Source organism: Rhagoletis pomonella, unplaced genomic scaffold, assembly GCF_013731165.1.
Source record: "Rhagoletis pomonella isolate Grant_MI unplaced genomic scaffold, Rhpom_1.0 Rhpom_scaffold_00006, whole genome shotgun sequence".
In the NCBI taxonomy this organism is placed as follows: domain Eukaryota; kingdom Metazoa; phylum Arthropoda; class Insecta; order Diptera; family Tephritidae; genus Rhagoletis; species Rhagoletis pomonella.
In genome coordinates, this window is record NW_023458560.1 from 18,331,985 (window position 1) to 18,350,172 (window position 18,188).

At 39.8% G+C, this 18,188-nt stretch overlaps 1 pseudogene; it reads right to left on the reverse strand.

The window, feature by feature from the left end:
- Positions 1 to 23: 23 nt before the first annotated feature.
- On the reverse strand, positions 24 to 10,928 carry LOC118740472 (annotated as a pseudogene).
- Positions 10,929 to 18,188: the final 7,260 nt, after the last annotated feature.

Sequence of the window (18,188 nt, forward strand, 5' to 3'; positions counted from 1 at the left end):
CATTCCATATAAAGAGATCAAATGTGGTATTAGTCGCATGTTCCTTTGCGATTGCTCCCGGAGTCATCCCGGATTAGTCGCATTTTTTGCAGGGTTGCGATTGTTCCCGGAGTCATCCCGGATTAGTCGCATTTTTTGCAGGGTTATATTAATTACTCACAATACAACAAACCAGTAAGCATTTCCATGCCATAATACCAAAACGAAAAATGCAATAGCCCAAACGGACATTCTTAATTTAACCCATCCAATTCAGTACACATAACATAATATCACGAAGTAATAATACCATATGTATGTATGTATGTAATTCCATTTTATGATTTCATTTTCTCCGAGCATCTATGTATAATAAAACGGATGTGCGTAAAAAATTCAGCTTCACCTTTATTTATTTAGACGGTGCGTAGATACGCGACATTGTCATCTAGGTTAACTAAAACAGTTAAATAAATCAATAGAAAATTTCATGTGCTTAAAATAATAGCAGTGACTTACTTGAAAAACTGGCCGATATCACATACTTTTGTGAGCCGACTGATAGTTCTATGTCTAAATCGCCTTTTTCCAAACAGCTTAAAGTTGCTGTGTTATTTGCATGAATCTTTAGGGAAAACTTCGATCGCGCAAATTTAAGACCTAAATGCAGCATAAGATATGGATATATAGGTAAACATTACATACATAAGTTTATGTTGCAGCTGCGAATTTGGAACTTCACACCAAACTTCTCGGGTGTTGCTTCAGCCCCTGCAAGCCGTGGAAGCAGACGACTTTGTTATTGTTATAACGGCTTACTTAGTTTACCCTAAATCGTTCTCAGGCCCAACTAACCATAGGCCCATTCGGTGGCGACGAACTAGGAGGAGAGGGGTGTAAGTTAAGTTGGATTGAGCAGGCATGTGAAGAAGTGGTCTGCTGTATTGGGCAGAATCTCCACATGCTGAACACTCATTGGGGATGTTGGCAGACGAGTCGGGATAGGTAAGAATTGGGACGGCTACAATATCCAGACCTTAACTGGGCCAGAGTTACGCGGGTCTTTCGCGGCAGTTGAAGCTCACTCTCGTCCGCAGCTGGGCACTGATGACGGCATTCACACGACTGGAGTCTGAGTAGGTGGTAACAGCCTATCATTGAATGCCGCTAATATTCTGTACAGTCCCAGCTCCAGCGGCGCTGTACGTAGTGCTGGACCTCGTTCGGTGCTCGTGTCTGTATCACCCCACTATGAACTGCTTGCTGAGCATGATTCTGTGCCTCTTTAGTGGGAGTATTCGGGCCACAAGTTATCTGAGTGTTTATGGCGTTAAGTGCTGTCATGGTGCTGTGCACTTCGCGGAAGCCATGCTGTTGCCTCGCTGGGGCCATGTGGTACGAAAAGTGCGGGAGTAGCAATACCTCTAATGCCTCGCGACAGGATAGAGGAGCCTTATCGGCAAATAAAATCCCTCCAGGCTTATCTGGCTTCAGCAGTGGGGTCACTTTCCACGATTTCCACACGTCGGAAATGATGGACTCAATCTTTTCAGCAATAGCATGCCTATTCCTTCGGGATCAATGACTTTGTAAACTTTCGCCTTCCTCATGGCCACTTGGACCCCACCGCTGGTGAAACTAAGAGGAATTCCCACGTCAGCCGGTTATGCTTCCCATGTAAGGGGCGCAGGGTTGGACGTGCTTGCGATGAGTTTTGGGCGTTGTGTTGACCTTGACCTCATGATGGGCAGGTGTTTTTCAATTCTCACTTTAGCCAAGAGAGGTAGTTATTGAGCCTGTAGCACCAACCAGAAAGGAGTTGTGGTAAGGTGCATATGGTTCCTTTCGGCAGTTCGGGGTGCTGACAAATACAATTGTTAGGACTAGTCCTGACTGCATCGCTATGTTGACAGGTTGTTGCGTGCCACACTGTATCGCGCTTTGTAGAACGAATGGTCTATGTAAGGCTCGATATCTGTTCCCTGCTGCGTTCCGGCAGATTTTAGATTTCTCCACTGCGTGTCCCTAGTTCCAGTCGACTGCGTAGTTTGCCATCTACCGGCCGATCTCTTTATATGTACGTTGTGAGAAGGGTTTCTTTGCCGACTCTTCAGTTGCTGCCGGCTAGCGACTTGAGGGCTTTGTTCCTGCAACGGTATTTATTACAGGTGAATGAGGTACGTGCTGAGAAAGCTGCTGACCCAGGATTTTGGGTACATGTGGACAATAGTGTGTCGGTGGATTTCACGGCAGAGATGACGAGGTTTCTGGCAGTAAAGAAGTTGAAAAGATCATGTACTGGGATCAGTACGGCGATTACAAAGGATGATTTATCAGAAATTTGGGAGAATCCGCAAACAGCTCTCAGTGCACTTAATTGATACACAGCTGTAAGTTTCCTTGCGTAGCATTTTACCGCAATTGCTTTGGCCCAAATCGGAGCAGCATAGAGTAAAACTGAGTTGACCTCCCTACTGGGAAGGATACTTCTACAATGTTTAGCTTGCGGTTTTATTACTCTTATGATATATCTTGGAGCTTCTATCTTAATGAGCGTTTCACTTATGCGCTGCTAGCTGTCAGTGTTAAGGGCGTTCTTTACGTCCAGCGTAATTAACATGCAGTACTCATTTTCCCCTCCGCGTCATCTTTTGAGTTCGATGGCCTCTTTGGTTATGTCGACTACCGATTTACTAACGTCTATGGTCGACCGAAATTTTCTGAAGTCAAAAGAATTTTTCCTAGTGTGTCCAGTAGGCATATAGGACGATAAGACGAGGGTTCTCCCGGCGGTTTATTTCCAACTCGGAAACGTGTTTTCTTTCAGGCAGGTGTGAGTGTTTTTGTGAGCGTATCACGACTTTCAGGACCTTATTAGGAATCCCGTCAGGACCAGGAACTTTCCCATCTTTCATGTTTGTACCGATAGTCAAAAGTTTCTCATTTGTTATTCACCACTTCGTTACTCATACAGTTTGACACTGTTTTATATTACGCAGTATTTCCGGGCAGGTGATATTTGGTGATTTCCTACATTTCGCACACTCTCCTAAAACAATCGCGCTTACTGATGCTTATAGCAATTTTAGGAGACTTTCCTGCAATTCGCGAAATTTTTAGGTCGAATATCGCCTCTTTTTTTTGTATGTCTGCTCCCCATAGAGGGGATTTTTTTTTGGCTTTCAAGGCTATATCCCGAAGCATGTTTGTATATTGTTCTTTGGTAAGGCTGAACCTTGCCTAAAAACTAAAAATGTGTGTTCCGTTAGCTTGTGATCAAACGAAACCTTCTCCCACGCCATGGGACAGCTATATAGCTGCGCATTTTTTGCTGTCATATGACCAATCGAAGTTGCCTTAACATTTATAAGATACATTTATAATCGCTACATTGGCTTTAAGGAGGCTTACCGTATGCGTAAGCAGGTGTCCTGGGTTCCTTCACAGTGGATATGGGTTATTTGAACTATTATCATTTCCTCCTGTTAGTGAGAGCTATCTAGCGAAACGTTGGTGTCCTTGACGCGGGGCTAGATCTTAAGTGGTGACATGGTGGCCCTTTGGGGTTTCCATGTCGGCATGAACTAACAGGGATGCTCCGCATGGGAACCTGTGTAGGACTTGTGCTTACGCAGTTTCCGAAGTAGAGATTACCGTACCCACGAACCCAGGGGGGTTTCGCGTTTGCGAGGCTACGGGTGTCACAATCCCGGGTACCCCAGTCAAAGGCTACCAATCCTGAGTCGGTGGGAGGCTCAATTGGCAGAAGAGTCTTCGGCTTTCGAAAGTCATACCTTTAAATAAAAAAGGCTCCGCGGGCGAGCAGATGCCCCTGGAGCGTGTTCGTTGGCTAGATAAGCTAACTAGTGAGACGAACAAGGCCAAAAGACAGGCCAGATGCACATGTAAAATCGTATAGCTGTTAAGGTCTGCAAGGAAGAATGTGGCTCGTCAAGCTGCTCGAGTAGGTGTAGAAACCTGCGAGGGTAGCGAGACGAGCAGAATGAATGAGGTGAGTCAAGCGACTCGAACAAGGATTGAAAGTCGATTTCCACTCTGGGAGGGACAGCTCGGGGTGGAATGAGATCAGTAAGTCTTGTCAGATGAGCGCGACGAGCTGGATGATAATGTTGAAGACTGATGGAACTGTGGAAAATGTGGAGAAAGGGTTGAAAACACGGTGTAAATATTGAGGTAAACCGTGGATTGGTGAATATGTAGTGAAAGCAGGCCTTCTTAGTTGTGCGGTTGAGCATGTGTATTCTGGTATGTTTAGTAGGCTGCGTGACTCGAGCTGGTCAAGTAAGTCTGCTCACTGCTACTTGCCCAATCTCTGGCCTGGCAGATTAATAACGGTGGTCTGGGTACCCGCATAAGCATTGCGGAGTGACGCGCTGCCTGTGTAGCTTTGTTGGGTTTTCGGCGCTGGCGGGATCGTGTGGGCCTGATACCGGTGTTATCGCCATCCTTTTAGCCGGTGCCGGTGTCATGTGCGTTAGTGGCTGCGCGGAATTCAGTGGCTGTAATGGGACGGCTGGGCAGTGAAAGCCCTGAACAGCGTTCCAGGTGGCACCAATTGTTCCATGTATTGCACCTTACCAATGTTGTGTTGCGCTGTATCTGGTTGGCAAAAATGCTGCATACCCATTTGTTTCGTGGGCCAATATTTTGATGCAGAGTGTAGCACGAAGCAACAAAGTTGTCATTCTGTATCCTGCGGTGCCGAAGATCTGAGGATGATTTTAAGTGGTACCACCTATTGTAGCGGACAGAAATTGAAGAGCCGTATATGTTTATGCGGCAAACAAACTTTGGCTATGTAGCAAGGTCCGGAGTTTTCCACTATTTCGGCGCGGACCAGCAGTGTGCGGAGCAGATTCGCAGGTGGGCCATGCCTCCAAGCTAAACAAATTCGTGATCGCTGTTGTAGTGGTGGCCCTTGATCAGAACTGGTGCTCCAAATCAATCCGGTATGCGTAGAACCGCCCATCTTGCGATTAAATTTTAGGTCTTGTGGATTTCGGCGCTCACACATCAACATACATATCGTCGTTTAAGGTACAAAACAGCGTATCAACAAAAAACCGCGTATGTGAGGTTGCATAAATCATTTTTTAGAGAGTAAAAGAACTCATATTTCAAACTAGTTCTCTTTTAATAAAGCAATCGCATTTCTGGCTAGTATATTTCAGGACGAATGGATAAGGATTGAGCCAAGAGCTTGTGTAAGCAAATCCAAATTTTGGAAGCTAATGTCAGTTACGCGGTTTTGCAGAATGACGATACGTGGTTTTGTACTTTAAACGACGATATGTATAAAATTTATTGATGAATAGAGTGCTAAGCGCCGGAAAAGCTTGATGTGGAGTTCTAACTTAATAACTGTTGCGCTTACCATTGATAGTAAATCCCTCAGTTGTTGGTATTGAATGCAGTTTTTGGATTGCCATTAATGACTGATGTCCATCCAAACGATAACGTATGCCACCATAACCATTGATAACAGTCTGCAAAAAGCCACCGATGCCGGTGAGAAAGTTGGCAAAGCCTTCGTAGCCAATTTTGTTTTCACTCCAAACCTAATGAGTAAGTGAAAAAATTGTTTGCGAAATTTTATTTAAATAATCCAATATTACAAATTACCTTAAATTCCGGTCGCACATACTCTCTGTAGCCCTTTTGAAAATATGTGCTAGCTTTTTCTAACTCGTTAACGTCCAGAAAGTTTATGGCAAACATCGACCATGACATGGCAGGACCTGACTCACGAGTGACGCGCTCATAGGTGTTAAGATCGTTTAATCGGGTCGGACTAGGAAATGTCGCTACATACTTATAGAAAACTTTAAATTTTTAAAATTTCAACAACCAAAAGCCTTTGACATTGCATATTGTAAGGGGTAACCGAGCAGAATTACATCAGCCTGTTTAACAATCTCATCGCTTTCGTAACCTAAATGCTGCGGATGATAATCCAGTTCTTTTTCGTATAATATAGTCATATGCTCTGCAATGTCAAGCCAAATGTCTGGAAGAGTTGCGCTCTTCACGCACTTGGAACGCGCAAAGCTGTTAAAAGCGAATTAAATATTTTTAGCTGATTAGATGCGAATGCATTATGCGCCAAATTTACCCAGCGAATTCTAGCGCGGTCTTGACTACCACATTTGTGTAGACATTATCAGTTACATCCGAGTGATCTTCATCTGGACCCATGACATCTATGTTTGTATGAACATTTAGAGGGATATTCACGCTAACTGATTCAAGTAATTCAATTTACCTTTTATATGATATTTCTGTCCATCATCAACCACTCGACTAACTAGGAACTCAGCTACCTCCTGCGCTATTGGCCAGGCAACACGACATAGCCACTCAGTGGAATGCGTTAAGGCGTAATGCTGTTGCAATGCAAATAAAATATCCGGTGAGATGTGAATTTCTTGTGTAGCAATTTCAGGACAACAAACGTTGACAAACGTGTAGGCGCTCTCCCAAGGAAAGCTGTGAAGTAAAAAAGCTGTACAGCCCAGTCGGTGTTGAATTGCGTCACAACAGGTAGCATCCAGATTTCTGTATCCCAAAAATTATGCCCCTGATAGTCTGCATCAAGCTGTCCACGTCCCAATCCGGTCGGGCTGAGGCCAAAATAAGCACCGTTCGGTTGATTTGTGTGCAATGATGGCAGAGAGTTAGCCAAATAGAATATTCCGGCATTAGTTATACGTGACTGAAAGGTAAACATTAGAAAGTTTTTAAATATTTCCAACCATTTCGCATGAAACCAACTTTTCTCTAAAAGTATTTTGGTTTAAACACGCTGGGTATGCCTACATATCCATCTTAACTATGCGCAGACGGTCGCTCAGTGTGGGAATTAAACATTTTTCCTGACAAATTCTAATATCTCGGGGGAACGAGAAGAGCTAGCGGAAAAAATCAATAGCGTTTTAAGGCTTATGTGATGAAGAATTCAGGAAAAATTTTTTCTTTAGATATAAATGTCTGACCGGAAATACGGATTTTTCAAAGAGTTCGACACTTGCGCCTCCTAGCGGATTAATTCCTCTTTCATATTGCATTGTCATCGGGTTCTGAGCTAAGTTTAAAGTTTCATATCACCAACCTACCGGAAAGTCTGTTAAAAATTGAATGTAAGATTTGATTTTTAACAGACTTCAAAAAGCTGAAGGTTATAAATTCGTCGATTTCTATAATTCTGTTTTTTAAGGAATGGTGGTACCTCAAAGGAGGTCCCATACTAATTTGGTTTAGATCCGGTCATTGGATAATGAAGAAATTAACGATGCTCTTAAATTTTTATACTTGTTTTTATAATAAAAGCTTGTAACAAGGCATAATTTTTTGATCGAAATTTGTCTTTCTCAGTTAAAGGAAAAACTTGTTCTCAAAAGTTAGAGAAATGCTGTTTTGGTGGGCACCATTTGTAAAGCTCTCGCGGATTCGTTCCATTTTACGAGGCTTCTAGGAAGGTCTTAGAACGTATCCACGGAATAACGCTGTCAATTGACTATTTATGAATGAACCGCGGTACCACAGTGCATCCTGCGAGGTGCCTATATAGTGAAAAACTATTCACAAGGCATTCTCAGCCTCAGAAAGTCATGAATAATGTTGTCGTTTTGTTCTGAGTCGGAAATGGCTGTTAAAAATTAGGCTTGATGCTTTAAATTATATAATTAAAAAATCGGAAGAAACGTATTCTAAATATATTATCTTTGAAATGATTATTAAAATTTGTCCCTTGTATGAGATCATTGGTCATCGAAGCTTAAGGTATTGAAGAGTAGTTACAGTTGAAACTCGATCATCTGAAAAGCACGATGCTGGCGTCAAATGCGGATGATATCGACCTCGTTGACCTCAATAACTGGACAAAATTGGTGGGTTAAGCCGCGATTGGGAACAAAACAAACGTACCTCATGGCAGTTTCACTTTGAAGTATGTATAACTCATGAGCTCGGTAGGCAGTTGAAAAGTAAAGCCCTCTTTCGGCAAGACCTTTGATACGGCGCAGACACATAAACGATGATGATCAAAGATGAGAAGGCTTTGGAGCTTTCGAGAGAACTATTCTACGCAAGATCTATGGCCCCGTTCGCGTGGGCGAAAAAAAATCAAAAACAGTAAGGGTTTCTTAAAAAGTTCCTTTGGTACATACTAATTCAATAACATTTTTAGTGGAGGTGTATTTTAATACATATATCCCACCCAAAAATCTATGAAACGCAGTTTCGAAAAAAGGTGTCGGTTAGGCCCTATGTGAATTATTGTAACGACATATACATAGGTGGTTGATGCTTCAGAAAAAAGGTCTTTCCACCCGCCACAAACGGGCGGCAAGGGCGTCCATGTGTAAGGACGAAAACCAAAGGACCTGTCTATACTTGGCTAAACTTCCCAAACGAGGGAAGTGGCGAAGTTTCTGATTCTCGACCCGGAAGAAGAAATTAAATCTTACCAATTCTATATTTCCATTAATCTGTATGTTAAAATCCAGCCAGAACTTGTGCCATTCCTGTGTATGTTTTTCCAACAGCTCCGTAGAGGAAAGTTTCATAACTGCGAATGTAAATTAATATATGTATATACATATTAAAGCAATGATATTAATCCTTGATGGCGAATAAAATACATAGGTCTGCGGAATTTAACTTTTTTTCCTCTTTCCAATCTTTATGCTTATGTATTTTTTTTAATACATATGTATGTATACATGTTAAATTAAAATACGTCTCTGTTCTTTTTCTACCACGTTGAGATTTACTTTTATAGAAGACATTTTTTTTTTGATTTTTTTTTTTTTTAATTTTCTAAAAATTTTTATGAAAAGCCAAATGTTAATCAACTTAAAATGAAATTCTTTTTAAAAAAATGATACTTAGAACCGCCTCAAAGCTCATGAAGTTTTCCAGGTATTTTATGTGGGGAAATCACTTTTTCGTCCAAATGGTATAGAATTCCTTAAAATCAATATTTTTCGATTGGAAAACTTTGTTTGTCTTCAGGAGTCTTCCGCTAATAATACCCAATTGTTTATTTTACAATTTTTGTAAACTAACGATTTTTTATGGGTCCCCATTTCATTTTTTGGGTTTTGGTTTTCAGGAATTTTATACCATTTCTACGAAAAAGTATTTTTTCCCATATAAAATATATGGAAAACTTCATGGGCTTTGAGGCAGTTCTAAATATCATAAAGAGTACGGGCAAAATCTTTTTCATTTAGAAAAATCCTAGGAGTGAGAACTTAAATTTGTTTAATTTTTTTTGGGCCACCCTAATGTAAATACATATAGTTGCGAGTAAAATAATAGCAGTAAAATTCAAAACGATGCTGCTGGAAACTTATGTTTATTTATTTCTTGTTGATAATTTTCATTTAAAATATGGGTCAATCTGTAACAGAAATCGCAAAAATAAAATGTTCAAAGCGTGCTTAAAGCTCACAAAAATTAATTCCACTTAAAAAAATGCGCACACCCTCGACGAAAAAAATTGTAAAAAATCAACGGTAGCTTTTAGCGACTTGAAACTTGAACTTTCTTATACTCAAATTGAATGCGCCAGAAAACTGCATACTCAAAATCTTCCTAAGAAATCTAATTTAAAAAAATTGAAATTTTGATGAAAATTTTTTTTAGTTTAATTAATTTTTGTGAACTTTGTGCAAGCCTTGAAACATATTTTAAATGAAAATTATTAACAATAAATAAATAAACATAATCTACCAGCAGCATCATTTTGAATTTTACTGCTGTTAGGGTTTTCGCAGCTATACATATGAGCATATGTAAATATGTATGTATATACACAGATGCATGCATGCCTTAGGTACCAAATTACCTTCTTCCATGTCCCGCCGAGCCACCTCTTCTTTCTCGGCAACCGTAATCACATAGCGGTAATAAAATTCTTCTTGCCCTGCTGCGACTTCAAAAGTTCGTTCATTTTCCCAATCATCACTAAATACCACGAAAATCGTTCTTAGGTCCGACTGAAAATCCGGCTGCTCTACCTGCCTTGTTCTACCTTGCAAAGTCTTATAGTTCACTATTCCATTAGCATTTTTTAATGATGAAAAATCGAAAGCTTCGCTTCTACTTCCTGATTTTTGGTTTAACTTCACCAGAAGTGGATCTAAAAAAAGCAGATGAAAAAGCATAAATACAAAATATCAAGAACGGAAGTTCATTGCGTGTATAGTAGATCTTCACATCGGCTTTCCTTGCCATTGCGCATCCGGTGCTGTTGTTTTATTAGATACTCGTACCTATAGCGCCGGTGCAACGCACAAAAAGTTCATAGATCAATGCGCGATTATAGTAGCGATGTGGATATGTACGCTGTTCTAACTGCAGTTGTAATCCATTTGCCTCATAGGCAAATTGCCAGCGGAAGTAGCCATCTCGTAGTTGCAGTTCATAGCTATCAGGTATGATGGCAAGTTCCCATTCTTCATACTGTAAAGCGGCTACACTCAGGTTGAGCCAATTGGGAATGCGTGCACGGCGACTATTTCCACCTTCGTCATTATAGACACCATTCACGAAGATCGCGTCGCCCAGCACGGTATAGCCTAAATGACCGTTCCCCAGGGTGGGCATAAAATTGAGATCGGCGAGTTGTCTAGCAAATGAAAATGTATTTGGAAAAAGTAAAGTATTCTCAAACTTAAAAAAATAAAATTGTACTTTGCTGTTGTCCATACCTTTACGATCTAATTACGTATGCACCGTTGTCGGCTATAGCTAATAATATACTTGTAAAAATTAGTAAAAGTATCCATACTCTTCTCGCGATCACAACCGGCATTTTACTCGCTCCGTTGATTGTCAATCGAGCACGCTGATAAGACTAAAAGTAAGTCACTCCATACCATTTCTTCTCTCAGTAAGCGCAGCTTAATCAGTAATATGTATTTATAAGTGCATATGTACTTTAGGGTGATCCCAAATAACTAACCTTATGAATTTATGGTCTTAAAGGGAACTATTTACTGAGAAGAAAATTCTGCCATTTGGAAAAACTTGTATTCCAATTTTAAAAGGTGTCAGTGGGCATTTGAGATTTTCCATGTAAATAACATGTGAAAAAATTTGTTTTCATGAAAAATGTTATAACTATTGAACCGTTGGAGATACAATATTTGTAAGCATATACTTGTAGGGCAATAAATTCTCTAAAAAATTACCCTAAAGTCGGTTGTCTTACAGACGATTAAGAGTATTAAATATGTTAATGGTATTTCTGAACGAGGTATAGCGTTGATACAAAACTATAATCGAACTATGATGAAAGACGAAGACAAAGACCAATTTCTTTTGCAAGTTGTGCAATTACATCGCCACCAACATCGTAGTTGCAAGAATATTAATGTTTAAAAATGCAATAAAAAATTATTAAATGCATTAAAACTCTCTCTGCTCTGACAAATTTAGTTTACAATCAACATTTTCTACACATTTTATATAACTTTAGTGTTGTTTTTTTTTCATTTAGCATGAATATTTCCAATCATAAAGCCCTAAAACTGCATATTTTTGCCCTTTTTCGATTATCATTGCCCGTAAGTATATACATTTTTCAGTCAAGACAATCAACTTAAGAGTCATTTAGAGAATTTAAGGCCCTACAACAAATGCCACAAAACAATTTTATCCTAAACGGTTCAATAGTTACAAAATTTACATGTTATTTACATGGAAAATTTCAAATGCCCACCGACACCTTTTAAAATTGGAATAAAAATGTTTTCAAATGGAAGAATTTTCTTCTCAGTAAATAGGTCCTTTTAAGATCATAAATCAGTTAGGTTAGCCATTTTGGATCACCCTAATGCACATATTCATGTATACCTTTGTTATCATACATACATATATATATGTATACTCGTAGTAGTTTTATACAAAACTCGAATACACTTGTTTAAATTGATTGATAAAGCTTTTCACCACATTTCTTTGTCCGAGGTTAATAATACATATACATATTCATGTTCACCCATGCTTGCACACACTCCCATATGCATAAGGGGTGATTCCAAGTCGCCTCATTCGCTTTTACTTATAGTTAAACTGAATGGTCGCCAATTCACACACCTTTTTATATGTCTGTATTTTTTATGCAAAAATAGATCTTGCACCAAATTTTTCGTATTTTGGAGAATCGTTACTAGTCCTTGCCACATTAGCATTCCGAATTCGGATGGCTGGTGGGCGTAGTAGTAGACCGATTTTTAACACCTCTCAGATTTATGTCTTCCTAGGTTAATCGAAGTTACAAACCGAATTTCATTGAAATCCCATAAAATTTCCCATAGAGTAGTGGGCGGTTCAGTCCTCTAAATTTTACCATTTTTCATATTTATTCATTCCTAGGCAAAAGTACTCCACATTACAATTTTTAGCAGAATCGGGGCACATTTACTACTTTTTGCCACATTTTCTATGGGGCTCCTCCACTGAGCGCCGGTCACCAAATCAGCTCTCAGTGGAAAAGTAGCTTTATTTCTCCTCTTTTATAGGGGATAATTATCAGAAATTGGATGTGACCTGTTCGATCAGGCTTCAAACCTTAAAATATACTCTACTCGTAACTAAAAATAAGAATTTTATTGTGTAAACGTGCTTACAAATGTATGTTTTTTTTAATTCAAAACTCTAAATAATGAATGTTATTGACTCGAGATGCCTACACAACCGCTACAAAAGTAAATCGAATATTCGCGGCCTTTTAGATATCACATCGATGACTTCGTCAGCTGTGATTCTCATGATTTTTTTAATAGATCCTCAAATAATAAAAGAGATACTAGACGTCAATGTTTTGTGTTTAGATACTTCTAATGTAAGTACTTGTTTTGTTTCTTTGGATAGTCTTCATCCGTTCTAAAAAAAAAAAGCTTTGTTCTGCAGTAGAAGTGGATGGTTCCATGCGCGAAGTCCGCGTAAGTGAGAAAAGCTTTTGACTGTCTCTGCCCGGCTGGTTGATGTCCTCGGGAAGACTAAGGACGAGGCCACGCAATGAGCGGCGCCATACAGAAATTCCGCTCAGTGCGTGGCTACTTCAATAGTATTTCATATGTTTTAATTTTAAGTCGCTCAGCCGCTCGCCGCTTTGTCGCACATTGCGTGACTTCGGCCTAAGACTGAAATCACCGCCATCCAAGGAATGCGATGGGTGGGGCGAGGTAAGCTAAGCATGGAGCCTTGCGATGTTTATTACAGTTGCCACGTAAAGGAGCGCTAATTCTGTGTTCGATTTGTGGTGTGAGAGAGATTCCGTCGCCGAGTACAGGCGTTCACCCTGGTGGACGAACGTCCGTATCAAGGCGGGATTCTTCAACATCTAACTCATCTGCGCCAATGCCCCGACGGAAGAGAAGGCGTCCAAGGATCTCTTCTATGAGTGCTGCCCCCGCCATGATGTAAAAATCGTGCTTGGCGATTTCAATGCCAAGGTGGGCAAGGAAGGGATCTTTGGCAACATGTGGGATGACGAAATGTCCGATAACATACTGAGAGTGATCGCCTTCGCCGGGGCCAGAAACATTGTATTATGTAGCACTAGGTTCCAGCATAAAAATAGTCATTAATTTACTTTACTGTGTCCAGATCGAAAAACAGGAAACCAAATCGCTAATGTTGTGATAGACGGAGGGCATGTTTACAGTGTTTTAGACGTACATACATACACTCCGAGGGCCAAACATCGACTCGGACAACTCTCTCTTGTTGCAGCCAATATGCGCAGCCGCCGCTATGCAGCAAAAAATTTGCGCCACAACAACAATGCAAAGAAAGCTTAACGTCGAATGCTGATGCCAAAACAAATGGCGAATTTATTCGGCACTCGACACCCACACTTGCTCTCCGAGATCAATCTTCAACAAACCGATATATGCGAGCAGTGGAACCACATTTACCGCTCATTAAGTACCGCCGCCGAAGAAGTAGTCGGATTTCAGCGAGCCCGAAAAAAAACCCAGCGGGACCTTTCTGCAACATGAAATCGCAATCTTCCTATACTCAAAGTATGACCGAGTACTCTAGTCTTCCATACACAACTCTCATACACTTTTCTTAACAAATGTCATTGACAGTATGTACTCGTATTGAAACAAACAAAGTTAACTACAAATGTGTATGGAACATACTCGTGCTGGAACTTCGTGCCTAATACACATACTTAAAGCCGGAGGTGTATAGAGAAGTAAATAACTTAGCAAACGATTTCAAATTAAAAGTGTATGGGAAATGTATGCGATATTTTATACGCTACCGGTATACCAGGTGTATTTAAAATGTCCACTAGGCAATGAAATTATCCCAGTATAATAAAAATCATATTTTTAAGTGCTGAAAATATAACTATTGGTTATTTATTGACTTTTTTTTGTCATAAAATTTTTTGTAATTGTGGCTCTTATATGCACGAAAACAGTTTCTGATCTCTTTTACGAAGTATTTATGTGTATTCCCTTCTTTGGCAGTGGCTTTTACAAAAAAATATTCATTCGATTTGTTTGTTAAGGCTTGTATAAATGACAATATTACCAAACAATGCCTTATTCAAGGACTTATACTCTTTAAAGGCCTTTTTGGAATTCACCCCGTCATAATTTAACTGATGAATGACTTCATCGCTTAAAATTCGATTGAAATTTTTAAAAATTCCTTCCGGATTAATTATTATTTTTAATATTTGAGTCTGAAAAATAAGAAATGAATCATTTGTGTAGTGGATGAGTACATATTAAGGAGTTTTTTGGGCGACTATTCTTTTTTTCACTCCCATCTCGAAATAACCAAAGAAAAATTCTCTGAAAATTCGAGCCCTTAATAATAAGTAAAACAAAAAAAACACCCTAATACATACACTGCCGGAAAAAAGTATTGGCACAGCGAATTTTGCACAATATATGCACCAATTTCTATTATAATATTTTTCCACTAATTCTTTATAAAAATTTGGTTCATTCTACAACAAAAAATATAAAAATATAAAACTCGCGAAAATTAAATTAATTTTCATGCACATTTTCAACCTTTTAATCTGATTTTCTCTAATTTTCTTTAGTATGCAGTTTTATAGCCAATTAAATTCTTGTATAAAGAATGCAAATTCGGAGTTAGTCAAAAAGCGCATTGATTTGTAAGATTTTTTTTTGTTGAAGGTATTTTGCATTTTTCCCATATAAATTATTTTCGATTTTTTTTTTGTATGGAAGAGACTGCGTGAAAAAAAATTCCAAAAATAAAATTGATTGGGCTACAAATCTGCATACATAAAAAAAAATTCTAAAAAATCTGATTAGAAAGTTGAAAATTTGCCTGAAAATTTGCTGTATTTTCGCGAGTTTCGCACAAAGTTTAGAAATTATGTTTGTATGTTTTCTGTTGTAGAATAAACCACTTAGTTTTTTAAACTTTCGGAAAAATATTACAATAAAAATTGTTACAGATATTGTAAAAAAGCAGCTGTGTCAATACTTTTTGCCGGCAGTGTATGTATTAAAAAAAGTTTGTTTTCAACTATGTATTAGGAAATATAATAATGGACTTACGTATTTCTCGATTTCATTGCCTTCCTTGTTTGTTGTATACATAAAAATTATTAACAGTCACTTTTTTTTTATTTTGCAATTTTACAAACACGTGCTAACACTTTTTATTTACACACCGTTTCACAGCTTCGCACCAACTGATGTGTGTTCATACATAAATACCGATCGGTCTTGCTCTTCGGCTCACTTACTATATACCAATATACTTTGTTGATACAAAAAAGATACGGACCCGAATGAAAAATTCACTCCTTCGTTTTTGTATACTTCTTCTATATACAATGTGAGTGGAAACGTATTTCACTTAATTTCGTGCCATTTTTTTGCCCATATACGCACTCCATACACTTTACGACGACGTCGGAAAAAATCGGAAAAAGTCCGGCTGGGAAACTGGCTCAATGAGGAGTTTCAAGAAGCTGCAGAAAAAAAGATGCCACCAACAGGGCCACGCTGCGATAGGACGCAATGCGAGCCGTGTGAGACCGTTATAGGGAAATGAAGAGCGAAGCGGGACGTATTTGCCACAATAAGAAGAGAGAGGCCGAAATACGTGAGAGCGAAGAGCTTGAAACGCCGAAAGACAGGAAAAAGGACTGAAAATTTTATCAGAAACTTAGGCATATTACGGAAGGTTTCAAGACAAGGGCGAACTCCTGCAAGAACAACTATGGAGACTTAGTGCCCGATGTCCAGAACGTTCTTAAATTATGGAGGGAGCACTTTTCCACCCTATTGAATGGCAGAAGCACTGACAGTAGTGGAGAAGACGAACCCGAGCCCCCAGTCGATGGCGATGGAGTCGATGTCCCACCGTCTGACTATGACGAGGTACGAATAGCGATTACGCGGCTGAAAAACAACAAAGCTGCTGGAGCTGACGGCCTGCCAGCCGAGCTATTCAAGTACGGCGACGAGGAGTTGATAAGGTGCATGCATCAACTCTTGTGCAGAATATGGTCAGATGAACGCATGCCGGACGACTGGAATTTAAGTGTGCTCTGCCCAATCCACAAGAAAGGTGACCCCGCCATTCGCGACAACTACCGCGGGATCAGCCATCTAAGCATAGGTTATAAGATGTTATCGACTGTATTGTGCGAAAGACTGAAGCCCAACGTCAACGAGCTGATTGTACCTTATCAGTGTGGTTTTAAGCCTGGCAAAACCACCATAGTATTCACAATATGCCAAATCTTGGAAAAGGCCCGCGAGAATAGGATCGACACACACCATCTATTTGTCTTTATGCCGCGATGTCTGAATTTGGTATCCCCGCAAAACTAATACGGCTGTGTAAAATGACGTTGAGCAATACATCAGCTCTCTTAGAATTGGGAAGGACCTCTCCGAGCCGCGAGGTTTCAGACAAGTTGACTCCCTTTCGTGTGATTTCTTTGGAGAAGATAATAAGAGCCGCAGTGGTTTCTTTAGTATGATGTTGGAGAAGATAATAAGAGCCTCATAACTGAACCGCTCAGGCACAATACTTTACAAGAGCGTACAATTGTTGGCGAATGTCAAAAACTCAATATTAGCGGTAAAAACAAGGGCTACGTCTGGTCTGCCTTCTCGGGATTGGATAGAGAAGCAAAGCGATTGGGTCTGCTGGTGAACGAGGACAAAACGCAGTATCTCCTATCATCACACTAGCAGTCGGAGCATACGCGTCTTTGCACCCACATCACTGTTGACAGTTACAAGTTTGAAAAAGTAGACGACTTTGTTTATTTGGGAACCAGCATTAACATCAATAATAATTCCAGCACTGAAATCCAACGGAGAATTACTCTTACCAACAAGTGCTAATGTGGACTGAGTAGGCAATTGAGAAGTAAAGTCCTCTCTCCTCGTACAAAAATCTCACTCTATAAGTCACTCATCATGCCTGTGCTGGTGTATGGCCGATAGCGAATACTGTAGACGATTTAACGATGAGCTGTATGAGCTTTACAACAAATGTAGACATAGTGCAGCGCATTAAAATTCAGCGGCCCCGCTGGCTAGGTCATGTCGTTCGAATGGACAGAAACGCTCCAGCTCTGAAATTATTCAACGCGGGTCGCGATGCTGGTACCAGAGGAAAGGTAGGCCTTCTCTGCGTTGGAAAGATCAGATGGGGAAGACTTGGCGTAACTTTGCATTTCAAATTCGCATCAGTGGGCACAGAAGAAAAACGGCTGGCGTGCTATTTTGGACGCGGCCAAAACCGTTTAGTCGGTTACAGTGCCAATAAAGAATAAGAAGAACTTCCTATAAATCCTGAAAAATTTCCCAATATGTTCCATATGTTGTTTGTGCATATCATGAAATTTGAAGTTTGGCTTATTTATAATGCGCAACACCTATGTACATACAATCTCCTTCGTAATAATTACTTTTTATTAGCTTCGTATTAATTACTGACTAACAGCCTGATTCACCTTCCAAATGGCGGTAATAACTCGTAAACGAACCGTCACCAGAAAACCGAATTAATTTCTATACGCGAAATATAATATGTAACTATGATATACATTGGGGTGGGCTATTTGTTTGGGAGATTTTTTCGACTAAGTGCGTACAGCACAGAAGGATTCTGTGCGTGATTCTAAGCAAATTTTCCGAAGAAGCCAT